This window comes from Cryptomeria japonica, chromosome 7 (assembly GCF_030272615.1).
Source record: "Cryptomeria japonica chromosome 7, Sugi_1.0, whole genome shotgun sequence".
Lineage (NCBI taxonomy): Eukaryota > Viridiplantae > Streptophyta > Pinopsida > Cupressales > Cupressaceae > Cryptomeria > Cryptomeria japonica.
The window spans coordinates 363,245,865-363,262,098 of NC_081411.1; positions in this window are offsets into that span (position 1 = coordinate 363,245,865).

The window sequence follows — 16,234 nt, forward strand, 5'->3', positions numbered from 1 at the left end:
GATAATAGACACAAAACACAAAGCACGAGGTGACTTTGCTTTCCTCGGGGTCAGTATGCTGTATGATAAGTCATGTATATATATCATATGTATGTATGCATAATTGTTCTTCATTCCCCAATCAAGGAAGGTCACCTAGAAGAAGGGAACACATGTGTCTTTTGAGTCAACATGAGAGAGACGAAAAGAGATCTCAATGCTTTGCATTGTCCTCAAGTAGACAACACTAAGGACAACAAATAGAAGAATGAGAATAACACATAGAAGAAGTAACGATAGAGGAGGAGAGAATCTGCTATGCTAATGTAACTAGTCTAGCACGTCATCTACCCCCCGATCTTGCTGATCAATGTTTCAGGAAGGCAGGGAACACGCCAGAGGAGGAACATCCAACACAGCAAATGGAGCTATCACAAGATCCAAACAAGGGCTATGTTCATGTTCCGAGCCACATTGTTCTTGTCTAGGAGCTAGGATAAGTGCTTTAGAAAATTCACTAGATAAATGGTTATCAATATCAACAAGTTCATATTCACTATCAGAAGCAAGAGGAGTAACATTTTCATCATGAATAACATTTTCATCTATATCATCATCAAGATTTATAAAAATAGGATTTTTAACTCGCACAGGATCAAGACCATCATGCATCTTATGTTTAGGAGATTTCGGCTCAATCGTCGGCTGAGGAGAAAATGGAATAATGCTTTTTGAAGGTGTTTTTGGGGATTGCAAAGTTTGAGCTCTAAGACGACGCTTTCGCCGGCGTTCACGTGCAGAACAATTTTGTCTAGTCTTAGTAGGAAGATTAGGAGATTGAGGAGGAGGAATGTTCTCATCCTTACCACTTGGGTGTTTAGGTTGTGGTCTCTTAGGCTGGATAATAGGAGAAGAAGAAGGTCTCTTCTCTCTATAAAAAGAAGGAGGAGGAACTGCTCCATATAAGGGAGGAATATTTGGTTTAGGAAGGAGACCAAGTCCATCATGACGAGGAGGAATAGGTCTACTTTTAGGAAGTTTATTAATCATAGGCATAGTCACATCCATAGGGATGGGTTGGGAATCTTCTTGAGGAAAGACATTAGTTTTATCTTTCAAAGGAAGAACTTCCTTCTCAAGAATGATAGGGATATCAAGTTTGGGTGTTCTAGGTTCACTTAGAGATAGGATCATATCTTTTTTCCACTTTTGATAAGATTTGAAAAGATGATCACTTCGCGGAGGAAGAGATTGGAATTGTTTAGGCCAAAAGTAATCAATAGGGACGCTAGAAGTTCTTTCAGCTGGTTTAAAGAGACTATGATTGACAGTAACAACTTCACCATTATGGGGAAATTTCAAACACTTGTGGATAGGAGAAGCAATAGCTTTCATGGAAGATAGCCAAGGATAGCCAAGCTTCACACGAAATTGTTCGGAAGATGGAATAATAGCAAAGTCCACATCAAGGGATTTGTTACGGACCTCAATAGGTAATGTAATAGAACCAATTGCAGGAGAAGAAAATGCATCAAATAGTTTCACAATCACATCTGTTTTGTCATAGATCACTTGATTCAATTGCAAAGTAAAAATAAATTCTTCAGTAATGACATTAACCATGCAAGAAGGATCAATAAGCACTCCACGGCAAGGTGTATTCTTGACTTTTGCAACTATGTATAAAGGACCATCAGGTGCCCTAATGGTTTCACTGGAATCAAATGTGATGGAAGGTTCTTTAGGGTTTTCTTGCTGCTCTACAAAGTTAATCACATTCGGAGTCATAGACACAAGACCATCAGATGAAAAAGAGGAATCATTAGTCTCAATCGCATTAGAGGTATGAGAAGGTAATGGATCAGTAAAAATCTGAAGATTTTGGTTAGGAGGAGCTACAGATGTGTTGCCTTTATCATTCACTCCAGAAACAGAAATAATATTATTATCAATCAAATCTTGAATTTTACCCTTTAAAGAAAAACATTTTTCAGTATCATGCCCAGGCTGACGATGAAATTGACAAAAAGCTTTGTTATCAAAATAAGGTGAAGTAATCTTTGCAGGATCAATTTGTCTTATAGGAGGAAGAGTAAACACATTTTGTTCCAATAACTTATTCATAATACCATGCAATGATTCATTCAAAGGAGTATACTTTCTTTCTTTTTTGAAAAATTTAGAAATAGGAGGCACACCTGATGCTACATTCACATTGTTGTTGATGATGTTTTCATTGAATTTAATGGAATCTTTGTTCGGTTTAAACTTTCCAAATGGTTGTTGACTGCTATCACCCTTATCACTCGGAGCCATAGGATGTGATTGTTCCATTTGACTCACAGTCAGTTGATAATTGTGAAGAGTTGCACACAACTGTTGGAAAGAAGTAAACTCAGAAAACAGAAGTTTGTCTCGAATATCTTTTTGTAAATTAGAAATAAAGATTCTTTGAATATCATTGTCAGGCACTGGAAAAGAAATTTGAGCATACAAATGCTTATATTTACCAATGAAATCAATCACTTTTTCTTTAACACCTTGTTTACAATGCATTAAATCAATCAAAGTAACTTTAGGACTTATATTGTTTTGAAATTGTTGAATGAAAGCATTTGCAAGTTGTTCGAAAGAAGTAATAGAATAGGAAGGCAACGAGCAATACCATTGTAGGGCTTTGTCTCTTAATGTTCTAGTAAACAGTTTTGCAAGCAACCTTTGGTCATAAGCAAAATCAGTACAAATTGTTTGAAAGGTCTTAACATGTGTTAGAGGATCACCCTTACCATTATAAAGCTCCAAATGCAGGATTTCAACATGTTTAGGGGGGATAGCTCGAACAATGTCAAGAGAAAGTGGGCTCGCAACATCAAATGTGGGCACACTAAACTTAGATTGATTCATAGAGGCAATTTGTTGCTGTAAGGAAGAGACAGTTTGTGCAAGATTGTTAATGGTCGCTTCAGTCGAAGAGTTCATATTAGATGTGTTAGATTGTGATGAAGGTGTTATGTTATTGAAAGAAGGTAAAGAGTAAGGTGGTGGGACTCTATGATAGTCAATTATAGGGGATGATTGGACAAGAGGAACACTACAAGGAGGAATGGAATGGTTAAATGAATTGCCCCCTTACGTCATGTTCATTTGTGGAGATATAATAGGGACACTCATTGAAGGAATGAATGAAGAAGTCAGATTGAATGAAGGAAGAGGGTTAATTGAAGAGGAAGGATTGCCCCCATGACTGGTGATCACAGAAGGAATGTCTTGTGTAGAAGTAGCCATTATGTTTGATGTAAAGGTAGGTATGCTAGCAATAGAAGTCATCAAAGGAATAGAATGATTGACTTGAGTAGGAGGTTGTGTATAACCTAAAGATTTGGCACAACTCTTTATAGGCATCACATTCGAGTTCACAATGTGTGAAATACCACGCAAAATATCAATTCCATTCTTATCACTTTGAAGCATACGTTTTAGACCCTCAATTAAAGGAAGAGCTTGACTATCGGGGTATTCTTGAGACATCCATTGTCGAAAATCGTCAAATTGGTTATCCAATTTTGAAAGTTGTTCTTCAGAAACCTCATGGAGAGCTTCTTCATCATTAGGAGGATTAGAGGAATTACCCATGTCCTCGTTAAAAAGGCTATTCAAATTAGGTTCCATCTCCTCGGTAGTTAAACCTCGGAAAGACTTAATTCTACGGCTTCGTCTAACGGGAATAGTGTAAGTAGGGCTTATTGTTGTAAAACTCATGCACTAGAAAGAGAGAGAAGATTTTGAATTTAGAGGTAGCAATTTTCAGTAAAATCAGCCAATCTTCTGGATTTAAGCTGTTAAATGCAATCACGACAGTCTCCCGAAATTTCAGAAAAAATGTCCGGGACCATGGCGCTCGGAGTGCAACACGGTCCTTGCAACTTTTTTCGAAATTTGCAGGGATGAAAGGTATGATGATTTTAAAGCCAATCTGAAAAAATTGAGTGATTTTACGATCTGTAGATAGGCCAAATTAAAGTTGCAAATTCAAAATTGAATCCTATCAAGATCGTCAAAAAATGCAAAATTTGAATTTTGAAAAAGAGAGGGAAACTGAAATTTTGAATTTTATGATTTTAGAGGGAATGTCAAGAGCAATGCAAATTTTGAAATTTGAAAATTGACTCAATTTCATGCAAAATTCAATTTTGAAAGCGGAAATTAAAGTTGTTGTAATTAAGCATTTAATTTCAAAAGTCACAAATTGTAAGAATTTGAATAAAGCACTGAAATTTCGAATGAATGCAAACACACTTTTCAGATTTAGGACAGTAAGAACACAATTTTGACACAAAATTTCAATTTCGATGATTTTTGAATGTTTAAAAGCCTTAATCCAAGCAATCACAAGACCAACTTTGACTGTAATTTTGAAGGTGTTAAAATTGATAAAATCAGCCAAAATTCTGGATTTTAGCAGGAAAATACAGTAAGATCTCGCTCCCGAAATTTCGGAAAAAATGTCGGGGACGATGGCGGTCGGAGTGCACACGGTCCTCGCAATTTTTTTCCAAATTTTCAGGGATGAAAGATATTGTGATTTTATTGCGGAATCCCAAGTTACAGCTGATTTGGAGATGTTTTGATCAGTGAAATTGTCGGACAAAGGTTGAATCAAGAGGGTTTCAAAAATTAGGGTTTTGACACTTAACCACTTAATTTTCAAAATTAAAGCACAAATATGAATTGATAATTTGTAATAGAAGGGCAGATCTGAAACAAGCATTAACATTTAGACATTTCACAAGCTTAATTACTAAAAAGAAATTTTAGGGTTTTTATGCAATCACCTCTAAAATTTTGCAAAAGATCAAACATGGAAATGTAATCAATTTTTTCAGATCTAAGCATGAAAAATCAGAAAGGATGTTCACGTCGGGTTCACCAAAATGTAAAGTGGAAAATCACGATCGAACCCTAGTTGCTCTCCCCTCTTCCAACTCCAAGGAGAGAGAAGGGAGATTCACTAGGGTTGATGGTTTTCACTTAGGGGAGAGACTTTACATTCAAAAGAGGGGTTGAAACTCACAAGATCCAATCCCACACAAGGCAAGATTGGATGCTAAATGTGTTTCAAGGGGTTAAGAAAGCAAGGCCACCCTCTTTTGTAAAGAATGTGCATAGAAGAATTAAGCTAGGAATGCATAGAAAGTGACAAAGATTCACTTATAAACTGAGATAGGGATATAGGATGAAGCTGCGGACCTGGGATTAGCAGTAAAATGTCGATACGGCGCTGTCCTGCAAATTTGAGCAAAAGTTGTCGGGACGATGGCGCCCGGCGCCACGGTCCTCCGGAAAATCCGCGAAACGAAGGGGGATCTGTTCGTCTCTGCACAAGGATTCCAGATCTTCAATTTCAGCCGCGTACCTGCAACCTACACACAGAAAAGTGAAGACGATTGGGGGGTTAGGGATTAGGGGTTTGCCATTAGGTCAAACCCCGGTTTTGGAATTAACCAAGAAATAAGCAAGTGCTGTAAATGTAAATGACTGTAAAACAAGTACTAATACCTTGTTCTAAGGATATTTGTATCCTTATGTGCGAAGGTATAGATGTTATATGTTGTATGTTGTAGCATGTAGTATGTGATCTCCTCTTCAATGGTTGAATCCTTGTCTTGAATGCAACACTTAGCCTTGAATGGAGACTTGGAATGAATGCTTGAATGTTTGAATGCTTGAATGCTTGAGTATAGTTTCCACGCTTTGTACACATATCCTCCTCATGCCAAATGAGAGAGAAAAATGTAGTTTATATACTTGTCATTTAGGGCTGATAGACTGATTTTCCCGACCTTAGGCCGACCAGGGAATGTAATTTGCAATTTGCAAACAAAAAGACCCGAGACCCCTTAGGAGACCGGGCCCAAAATAGGACCCAGGGACCAGGGCGCTGGGCGCTCTGGTCCCACCTCCCGGGACAGGAGGGTGCAAGGAGGTTCAGGCCAGGGTGCTTGAAAAATGCAGTTTTCAGTGTCGTGGACAAGTTTCGGGGTCTCCATTCAGGTTGCGTGTTGCGTCGCCATCGTGAAGACCGAAATGCAATCGAAATTGCAAGTGTCGCAATTTTAGGACGCTACAATGGGATAAGTTGGAGACTCTTAATGAAGGTGACCATACAGTGAAGATTGCTAAACTTGATGGTTGCCGAGTGAGATATGAGAGCCTAAAGATGGAAGAAGATGAAAGGACTATTGCATTCATGGAAAGGGTAAATGAGATTGTTATGAGAATTCAATGTTGTGGTGGATCTCTGAGTGAAGATGAAATTGTTTCTAATGTTTTGAGAGCTTTACCACCGGCTTACAAGATGAAGGCTACTGCTATTATGAGTTGAGAACAATGGCTAATACATATGTCAACAAAGATACCTTGGTTGGAAAATTAGCTACTTTTGAGCTTGAAGAATTTGGACCTTCTGGAGTTGTGAAGTCTGAACCTGCTTTTCATGCATCTACATGATCAACTGGTAAGCAAGATTGGAAAGCTTTATATGCAAAAGAATTAGATGATATGAAGAGAGAAGATGACAAATTTGAGCAACTTGAAGCACTACTTTGCTAGAAGAGTACCTAAAGGACCGGTAGGAAGTAAGTATGAAGGAAAAGCACCTTTTAAATGTTTTCCATGTAATAAGATTGGTCATTTTGCATCTAGATGTCGTAAAAGGAATTCAATATTTGAAGAAAGAGTTCAAAGATCTTTTAAGCCTAACCCTGGATATCAGAACAAGTATAAGAACAAGAAAAAAGAGACAAATCATGCTACATAGCGGATGAGGAAGACATTATTGATTCTGATGATGAATCGACAAAAGATTCTGCTAGTGGTTCCGGTAATGGGAAGGAAGGGGTGTTCCCAACTATCAAGGAAGATGTTCCGACACTGGAAGAGATTGTACTGGAAGAGAAGGCACTTGCTGCTAAAATTGAAGACAAGGATGAATGAGTAATTTGACAGTGGTTGTTCACATCATATGACTGGAGATAAAGAGAAGTTTCTAACTTTGCAAAAATATGATGGCGGTCTAGTTAGATTTGGAGATGACAAACCATGTATGATCAAAGGAAAAGGAACTATATCATTGGATGGTAAGAACAATACTGTCAATGTTTATTATGTTGAAGGTTTGAGGCATAATCTTTTGAGTATAGGACAATTGGTGGATAAGGGATTTCAATTACAGTTCAAGGATGGAAAATGCAAAATCATTAACAAATCTGGTTTAGAGATTGCAACCGGTACATAGACAAAAGGCAATATATTCTATTTGAATTTTGATGAGAAGACATGTTTGATTGCACAAATTGATGAGAGTTGGCTATGTCATAAAGGCCGTGTCATGTAAATTTTGATTGCATTGTGAAGATCAGTTCAACTAAGGCAGTTAGAGATGTACCTAAGATTGTGAAGCCCTATAATCCGGTATGTAAAGAATGTCAAATGGGCAAACGGGTTAGAACCTCTTTTAGGAGTATACAAGATAAATCTAATGATGTTCTTGATCTTATTCATACTGATTTGTGTGGCCCTGCTAGAGTTAAAAGTTTTCAAGGTGATAGATATTTTATGCTAATCATTGATGATTATTCTAGAATGATGCGGGTTACTTTTCTAAGCGAGAAATATGAGGCATTTGAAAAGTTTAAAATCTTTAAGGCTAAAGTGGAGACTGAGATAGGACTGAAGATTAAATGTTTGAGGTCAAATCATGGTGGAGAATTCACATCTGGTGAGTTTAATAACTTTTGTGAGAAGCAAGGTATAAAGAGACAATTTTCTGCTCCTCGGACACCTCAGTAGAATGGAGTTGTGGAAAGGAAGAACATAACTATCTTGGATGCTGCTAGAACAATGATGATGGAAGCTAGTCTACCTCATATCTATTTGAGAGAAGTAGTGAGCACAATGGTTTATACATTCAATAGAGTACATATCAAAGAAGAAACTGGTAAGACACCTTATGAATTATGGTTTGGCAATGCACCTACAGTTAAGTATTTCAAAATATTTGGTAGTAAATGTTATATCAAGAGAGATGATGGTTGATGCCCTCCTAAATGGCACAATGTTAGCTTAAGATCAAACAACACAAAACACACAAGATGTTAGAGTTAATCAATCAAAAACTAAAACATATGAAGGCATTCCAAAGGAGACACTAAAAACATGTTAATGAATCTAACTAAAGAAGTAAGACAATGAGATATCTCCAACTATCTCTTAACACAATATTAGCTCCTTTCTCCCTTGTTCCTCTCCTCTCCAAGTTCCAAAATAGTGTAGCTCTCAGCAGCTTTTTGCACTATGGATGCTTATGGAGGATTGAGATTGTAGTATAGCTCCAAAACATGAAATGAAAAGCTATTTTTAATGCTAAAATGATTGATTTTACCAAAAATACAAGATTTAGTTATGCTATGCTAAATGCTCTCTAAAATGGCTATAGTCTAAATGCTTACAAGTTTTTAGGATCTGGATTATGAAGGAATGGGCTCTATTTATAGGAAAAATGGAGCAATGGATGGTTGAGATTGAGCAATCTCAACAAGGGTCAGGATTGAATGATTTCAAATCCATGTGAGGGCTTTCAACTCAATCCCAGGATGACAAGTGTCAATGTGAGATAGGTTGAGAGGAGAGGGAATAAACATTAAATGCCTGATATGACCTTGGGATTTTGAGTCAAGGTTGGTTGAATGAATAAACTCTTTATTCAAAGAATAAAGCTTTTATCCAATGGATAAATTCTTGTGCAAATGTGAAATGGATGAATATGGTCAAAACAATAAATGTTTGGGGAGACAAGATTGAAATAACCATAAATGGTCATGTAAGAGCCATTAGTGGTCTTGGAAGACTTTGGGGGTTAATTTGTTGAACACACAAAACATTAAATGCTTTTTAAAGACTTTGGAGTCTTTGAGAAGTGACTCCATTTTGCTTAGGAATGTGACAATAATTAGGGGATGGATTAGGCTAATTAGGAAGGGGTTAGAAGAATCTAGAAGGGGATTAGATTTTTGCAAGTGGATTTGGTGGGTGAGGGAAAATAGGATTTTATTTAAAATAAAAATTCATTTATTTCAATAAATGTGTGCAAGTTGCATTTGTAGGAAAATGCAAGTGGGGTGGGGATAATGATTTAAATAAATGTTTTATTTAATTTATTTAAAAGAAGAAAAGGGGATTTAATTAAATAAATTGATTTTATTTATTTAATTGATTTGAATTGGATTTGATGAATTAATTAAAATAAATTGAATAATTTATTTAATTAATAGAAGAATGTTTGGGGATGAATTAATTAAATATTAATTTAATTAACTGGTGGCTAGTGGATTTTTTTAATCAAATAAATAGCAAATATTTATTTAATTAAAATGGACAGATTTATGTGACTACATTTGCCCCTCTTTGAGACGGTGCAGTTTATCGCATCGTTTCAAAGAAAAACTGGTGTGAAGAAATGCCCCATAAAATGTTAATTTAATGGGTGGTATGCCCCCTCGAGAGATGGGCCGAAATTTTTTGAAAAATCGGGCGATCTCTCGAAAAAGAATGAAAATTGGCAGGGTGGTAGAAGAGAAGAAGTTAGGCATACGGGTGAAAAATAGAAGAAAACGGGGGAAACATGGAGAAATGGGAGGCTCGGGAAGTTCACGGGGACCACGGCGATGAGCAAGGCGAAGTTACGGTGACGGCGGGGGGTATAAATGGGGTGAAAGGGGTGAAAATAGGATCATTTGTGACCGCGACCAGTTGAAAACGAGAGCTCTGACAGTGACATTTGGAGGAGCAAGGAGGAGCTACGATGCCGTTTTCGATCACCGAGCACCGATTTGAGCGAGTGCGACGATTCCAGCACCCAACCGACTATGGACCAGCGGTACGCAAATTCGAAAACTTCCTTTTTAGGCATTTTTAGTAGGTTTTTAGCTGAGTCCAAGTCAAGTCGGAGCAAGAGCGCTGGAACTATGTTTTTAGCGCTTTTGCTCCATGAAGTAGCGCTATTGTGCCGAAATAGCGCTTTTGTAAGCTAGTTTGAGCGCTTTTGCTATTAATTAGCGCGTTTGTAGGCAAGTTTTAGCGCTTTTGACAAATTAGCGCTTTCGAATGGTTAATTGAGCGCTATTGACGGGTAATAGCGCTATTGTATAGCATTTTTAGCGCTATTGTAGAGTGGTTTGAGCGCTATTGATTTTGTTGTAGCGCTATTGTGTATAACTAGCGCTATTGTGTATAACTAGCGCTATTGTGTATAACTAGCGCTATTGTAGATAAAATAGCGCTTTTGCCTTAGGATAATGAGATGCCCCAGTTTTGGACAAAATAAATCTCTTGATGCCTAACGATTGATGGATGGCGAGGTGAAGTGGGAGTTGTTTTGAACCATAGCAGCCCGATGAGACTTAGGTCATTTGTTAGGATAAATGCCTGTTGAAGTGTAGGCGGCCATGATTGCTTACCTGTTGAGACCCGAAGATACTTGATCAAAGTATCTGATGATAGTCTAGGTTTAAACTTTAAGAAAGTTTGATAACAAAACAACTGATGGTGGTTGGATGAATGTCTATGTGCAGGAGGATCTGCGCGTGTTGCAGTTACGCGAGCGCCACCCCGCGACACAGGGATTGCGGGATCGATTGACACAAATAGAGATAGATTGTATTGCGGCTACTGGCCTCTACGAGGTGATGCATATGCCCGTGATTCAGATGAATCACGGCCTGATCACAGCATTGGCAGAGCGATGGCACAGTGAGACGTGCATGTTCCATCTGGCCCATGGCGAGATGACGGTGACTTTAGAGGACGTGTGGCGTATCCTTCGGATTTCGATTCGGGGGTAGCTGGTGACATATGATAGATCCTGGGGGACGGTGTCTTGTCAGAGGATTTTTGATGAGGACGTATATATTGATGATGGCTCGATTGCATGGGAGAATATAGCGGCACTATATGAGCCCCTTCCAGCAGTATTGTCAGGGATCGTGGGAGGAGTTCTGTGTCCAGACAGGCGGTCACATGGATTGGCAGTCGGGTGGGGACAGGTTATAGAGATGATGGTGACTGAGGGGACCCGATATGCCTGGGGGCCGTGCGTGTTAGCGCACATGTATCAGGAGTTACATGAGGTAGTGTACCGAGGGAGAGGGTCTCTTGCAGTAGGCATGACGCTGCTGCATGTGTGGGCATGGGAGCATTTACTAGTGACTCGACCGGTGAGTCTCAGATTTCGAGCCGTGGACCAGCCATACATGTTTATGTATAGTGGCATGATGAATCAGCCCCACTTGGGGAAGTTAGAGTGGTGGCGACGGGCATTGGATGACCTAGATGCAGTGATCTGGCGGCCATACTTAGAGTGTGAGCCATGGGAGGATGATGCAGAGGCACTACCGTATTGCTTCATGACCCGATTCCTCATTGGGAGGACCTCGTATCATGTAGAGAGACAGGTGTCGGGACAGGTGATGAGGCAGTTTGGGCGGCAGCAGGGACTGCCGAGTGGATCAGGGGAGTATGCACGAGTGATTTGAGAGCGGTATGCATGGGGTCCAGTGCTACCGTATGATCAGGCACTAGCAGAGTTCCGGACACTGTAGGCGAAGCCATGGGACTTACGACCGAAGGTCGTAGATGCAGGTGTGACAGCAGAGTATACACAGTATCGGGCGGCGCACCCGATCCTGCGGATATCAGACCCAGCTGAGCCGATCCCAGCTTTTGAGGATGAGAGGGGACGAGGACGGAGAGCAGGAGGTCAAGGAGGAGGAGATGGAGGAGGAGGTGGAGGTGGTGGAGGAGATGGAGGAGGAGGTGGAGGTGGTGGAGGAGGTGGAAGAGGTGGAGGATCTGTGGGGATGCCGAGACAACGGAGAGGGAGAGGTGGACTACCGCTGCAGATATCACAGGGTCCTTTGATGCAGGGAGGAGTGCAGCTGAGTGGGAGGGGGATGGAGAGAGATATCCCGATGGATACAGGTGCAGGAGAGGGTGGTACAGGGGAGGGTGGTGCTGGGGGTGATACAGGTGCAGCAGCCATGGATATGGGGGAGGGAGCTACTGGGGATCTGCGGGAGCACATGATAGGTTATTTGCAGACCCGGGTGGAGAGATTAGAGGCGGAGGTAGCAGCTAGAGATGTGCAGCTATTTGCACGTGAGGCAGAGCTGACAGTGGTGCTGTGGGAGAGAGATACAGCAGTGGAGAGATTGGCGGAGCTGCAGGAGAGAGTCTGAGCAGGAGCACAGGGTCCGTCAGGGGAGACTATGAGGCAGTTTGGGCGAGCGCAGGCTGAGATAGAGTATTGGCGAGGTTTATATGAGCAGGTTGTGCCATTCAGTTAGCGAGCTCTCAGTTATACCCAGATGCGACAGTCGAGATCCGAGCGATCACAGCGGATGCAGAGCAGTGGGGGAGTGATGGGTCCGTTGAGGCGGGATAGATCAGGAGATGCAGGAGGGAGTGGGGGTTCGATGAGGCCTCCACGGAGAGATGGATCAGGTGGTGCCGGTACCAGTGGTGGAGTAGGTAAGGGTGGGGCAGGTATAGCATCTGGCCAGAGCGGCATTTGAGAGAGCATTTTTGCATACATGTATTGTATCATTGTCTATTTTTGGACTGTATCTTGGATGGCTCTTGGTAGCCGATTTTTGTAGACTTCATTGTACTCTGATATATGAGATGATATATATGAGGAGATCCCATATCTGTGATGATTATGCATGTGATGATGTAGGGATGTTTATGTATGATTATGTTTGCTTGCGTAGATGGATATGTGTACATGTATGCATTTGATGAGATGTTTCTTTTATGCATGTTTTTATGATGTTGGATACTGACATATGAATGCAGGTTCATATATATATGATGTATTTGATTTGTGATGTAATGCTTTATGTATGGAATGCCATGATGATGATGTATGCTTATGATGATGTATGAACAGGATTTTTTGGTATTTCCTATTGCGATGCAATGATAAGATGATTTATGTGACGATGTTAATGCAATGGTTAGATGAATGATTTTATATAATGAATATGTATCTAGATGTGTTTAGATGAATGTAATATGGATAAACAAAATGTAAAGTACAAATGTTTATATGATGATGTCTAAATGAATGCAGATGAATAAACAAATGTAAAGTACAAGTGTTTATATGATAATGTGTTTTAAATGAATGCATACGTAAAATGGATATATGAAATGGTATGAACCAATGTTTTGTAAACAAATGGTCTTATGAATCTAAAATGCGTTTAAAATATGTTTGTAAGTACAAATGATAATGGGATGATACTATAACTAATATTTGTAATAACTGTACCTTAATACAATTAAAAAGAGGATAATGAATGCAATGTGAAAATGAATCCTAAAATGAGCATTATAGGATACTTAGTAATGAATGAATGCATCTTTTAACTATAAAGAAATGTATGCAAATGATAAATGATGAAAAGATAATAAAATGATAATGGGTAATTTATATTGGATGAAATGCTTAGTAAATGATTTAAAACAACCAAAGACAATTTGATCCCATGAATGAATCTAATTATTTATGATTGATGCAATGATGAAAATGATTTTTAATGAAAACTAATGTTAATAATGAACTATATGCAATGTTTTTAAGTTTAACAATGACATGAATGGACATAATGCAAGATGCACCTAAATGCAATGATGATATTGCCATGAGGAATGCAAGGTTTTTAAGACTTTGCATGATGCACTGATGATGTATCAGAGTACTCGGTCGTGATTTGTATCCAAGACCAGCTTTTAGGTATTTTTGCATGTAAATGCTACATATGAATGAATGGATGGGTGATATGCAACGAAATGCAAATGTATAAACAGATGAGGTGAAATGACGATCCATAGTGCTCTATTTTCATCATTGAGCTTTAAAATGTTGGAAGAAAATACAAGCATCTTGACATAATGATTCAAGATGACCTGAGTATTTCTTTCATGGATTTTAATATAGCAAGTGAATACAAACGACTTGATATAAGGGTCAAGTCGACCAGAGTATTGCTTGCGGAACAGACAAGGATTATCTCCGTTCATGCATGACTTGGATCGTCCTCCTTGATCTTAGGCTAATCAGATCCTGAGACAAGTGCATACCGTACTAAGAGAATAAAACCTTTATCCAATTTGGAGGAAGAGGAACCAAAGAATGAGCATTGTACCTACAACCAAACAGCATATATACATAAAGAATAAAGAATAAGGATCCTTGGTAATGGTTCATGCTCATATGGTCGAGGTATACGCTGTAGTCAGCAAGCCGTAGTGACCTATGACTGCATTTTGTATAAGATCACGTAGCTTGGTGAACTTCCCACGTAGACACCATTAGTACATGCCCCAGAACTCCATCGGAAATAATGCGCAAATGATACAAAAATTAATGCTGAAAGATCCTGATACAGATAAACAAATGAATTACTCACGAATCAACCAAGCATTTGATAGCTTAACATAATTTTCTTGTCAAAGAAAATGTCATCTTGTCTTTGTTTTGATAAGGAAGGATGCATCCTTGTTTTAAAGACAGGTTGGATTGTTGATGTCGATTGTTTTGGTTTGATTGATAAGTGGTCAGTGTGTGAGTAGTTGTCAATGTTTATTTTGTATCTGATCGGATAAATATGTACAAGGTGTTGCCATGTTTTTGTGTGATTTTTTATGGTTTTCCGATGTTTTTGGATTTTGTGAAACAATTTTGAATGTTTTTGGTATTTTGTGAGACATTTTTGAATGTTTTTGATATTTTCTGATGATTGCCTGAATGAAGAGTGTAATGATATATAAGACAATGTAGAATCTACTTCCATCACTAAGGTAAGGGTATTGCCCCCAGTTTGTAGACCTGACTTATGAAAAGGTGGGATGCTAAACGCATGGAGTACTATCTTAATTGTAGATCAAATAACAAGCCATGGTTGGGATGGATGGATGTATGTGTGCATGAATGTGATCGCAATGAGCTTGAAAAGATAATGGAGCCATTGCCTTTACGAGTGGCGCCTGTTTGCCAGGTTTTCACCATCGCACTTACCCAAGGTGCCACCGAAGTGGTTGTTCACCGTTTGCATGCATGATTTTTCTTTACCTTTTTTGAATGTTTTTGTATTTTCTTCAGGACATTTTCTGAATGTTTTTGGTATTTTTCTGATATGTAGGGGAGCCTGATGCTCTATATAGCTTAGGTATAAAACCGTTTGAGGTGCATGTTGTTGATTGGATCTGCGAGTGGTTCTCCATCTGATGTAGCCAACTGATATGCCCCAGACCCAAATACAGCAGTGACAACATATGGGCCAAGCCAGTTTGATTCAAACTTGCCTTAATGTTCTCTGTTTGGTTGGTTGCGAGGATTCTCTCGAAGAACAAGATCACCTACCTCAAATGTACGAGATCTAACTCGGTGATTGTAGCTTCTACTCATGCGCTGCTGATAGGCTTTGAGGTGATTGTATGCAGCTTGTCGCTTCTCATCAAGTAACTCCAAGTCCTGAAGACGTGAGACTCTGTATGCTTCATCATCAATGAGATTATGCAAGGAAACTCGTAATGATGGTATCTCAACCTCAATAGGTAAGATAGCTTCTACACCATAGACCAATGAATAAGGAGTTGCACCTGTAGGGGTTCGAATGCTAGTTCGATATGCCCATAAAGATGGATTCAATTGAACATGCCAATCACGACCGGCATCATTGACTGTTTTCTTTAGTATCCTCAATATGTTTTTATTGGATGCTTTGGCCTGACCATTGCCTTGTGGGTAATAGGGAGTGGAAAAGCGGTGTTGGATATGAAATTTTTCACAAAGTTCACGGACATCCTGATTTTTAAAAGGAAGACCGTTATCTGTGACAATGGACATGGGTACACCATACCGGCAGATGATGTAATTGAGGATGAATGAGGTGATCTGCTTGCCGGTGACTTGGGTAAGTGGAACAGCTTCGATCCACTTTGTGAAATATTCGGTAGCGGTAATAATGAATTTATGGCCATTGGATGAAGATGGATGAATCTTACCCACAAGGTCGAGGCCCCATTGACAAAAAGGCCATGGTGTTGTGATCGGTTGCAGTTCTTGTGCTGGTGCATGTATCAGGTCGCCATGAACTTGACATTTCTTGCATTTCCTGACAAAGTAGTAGGAATC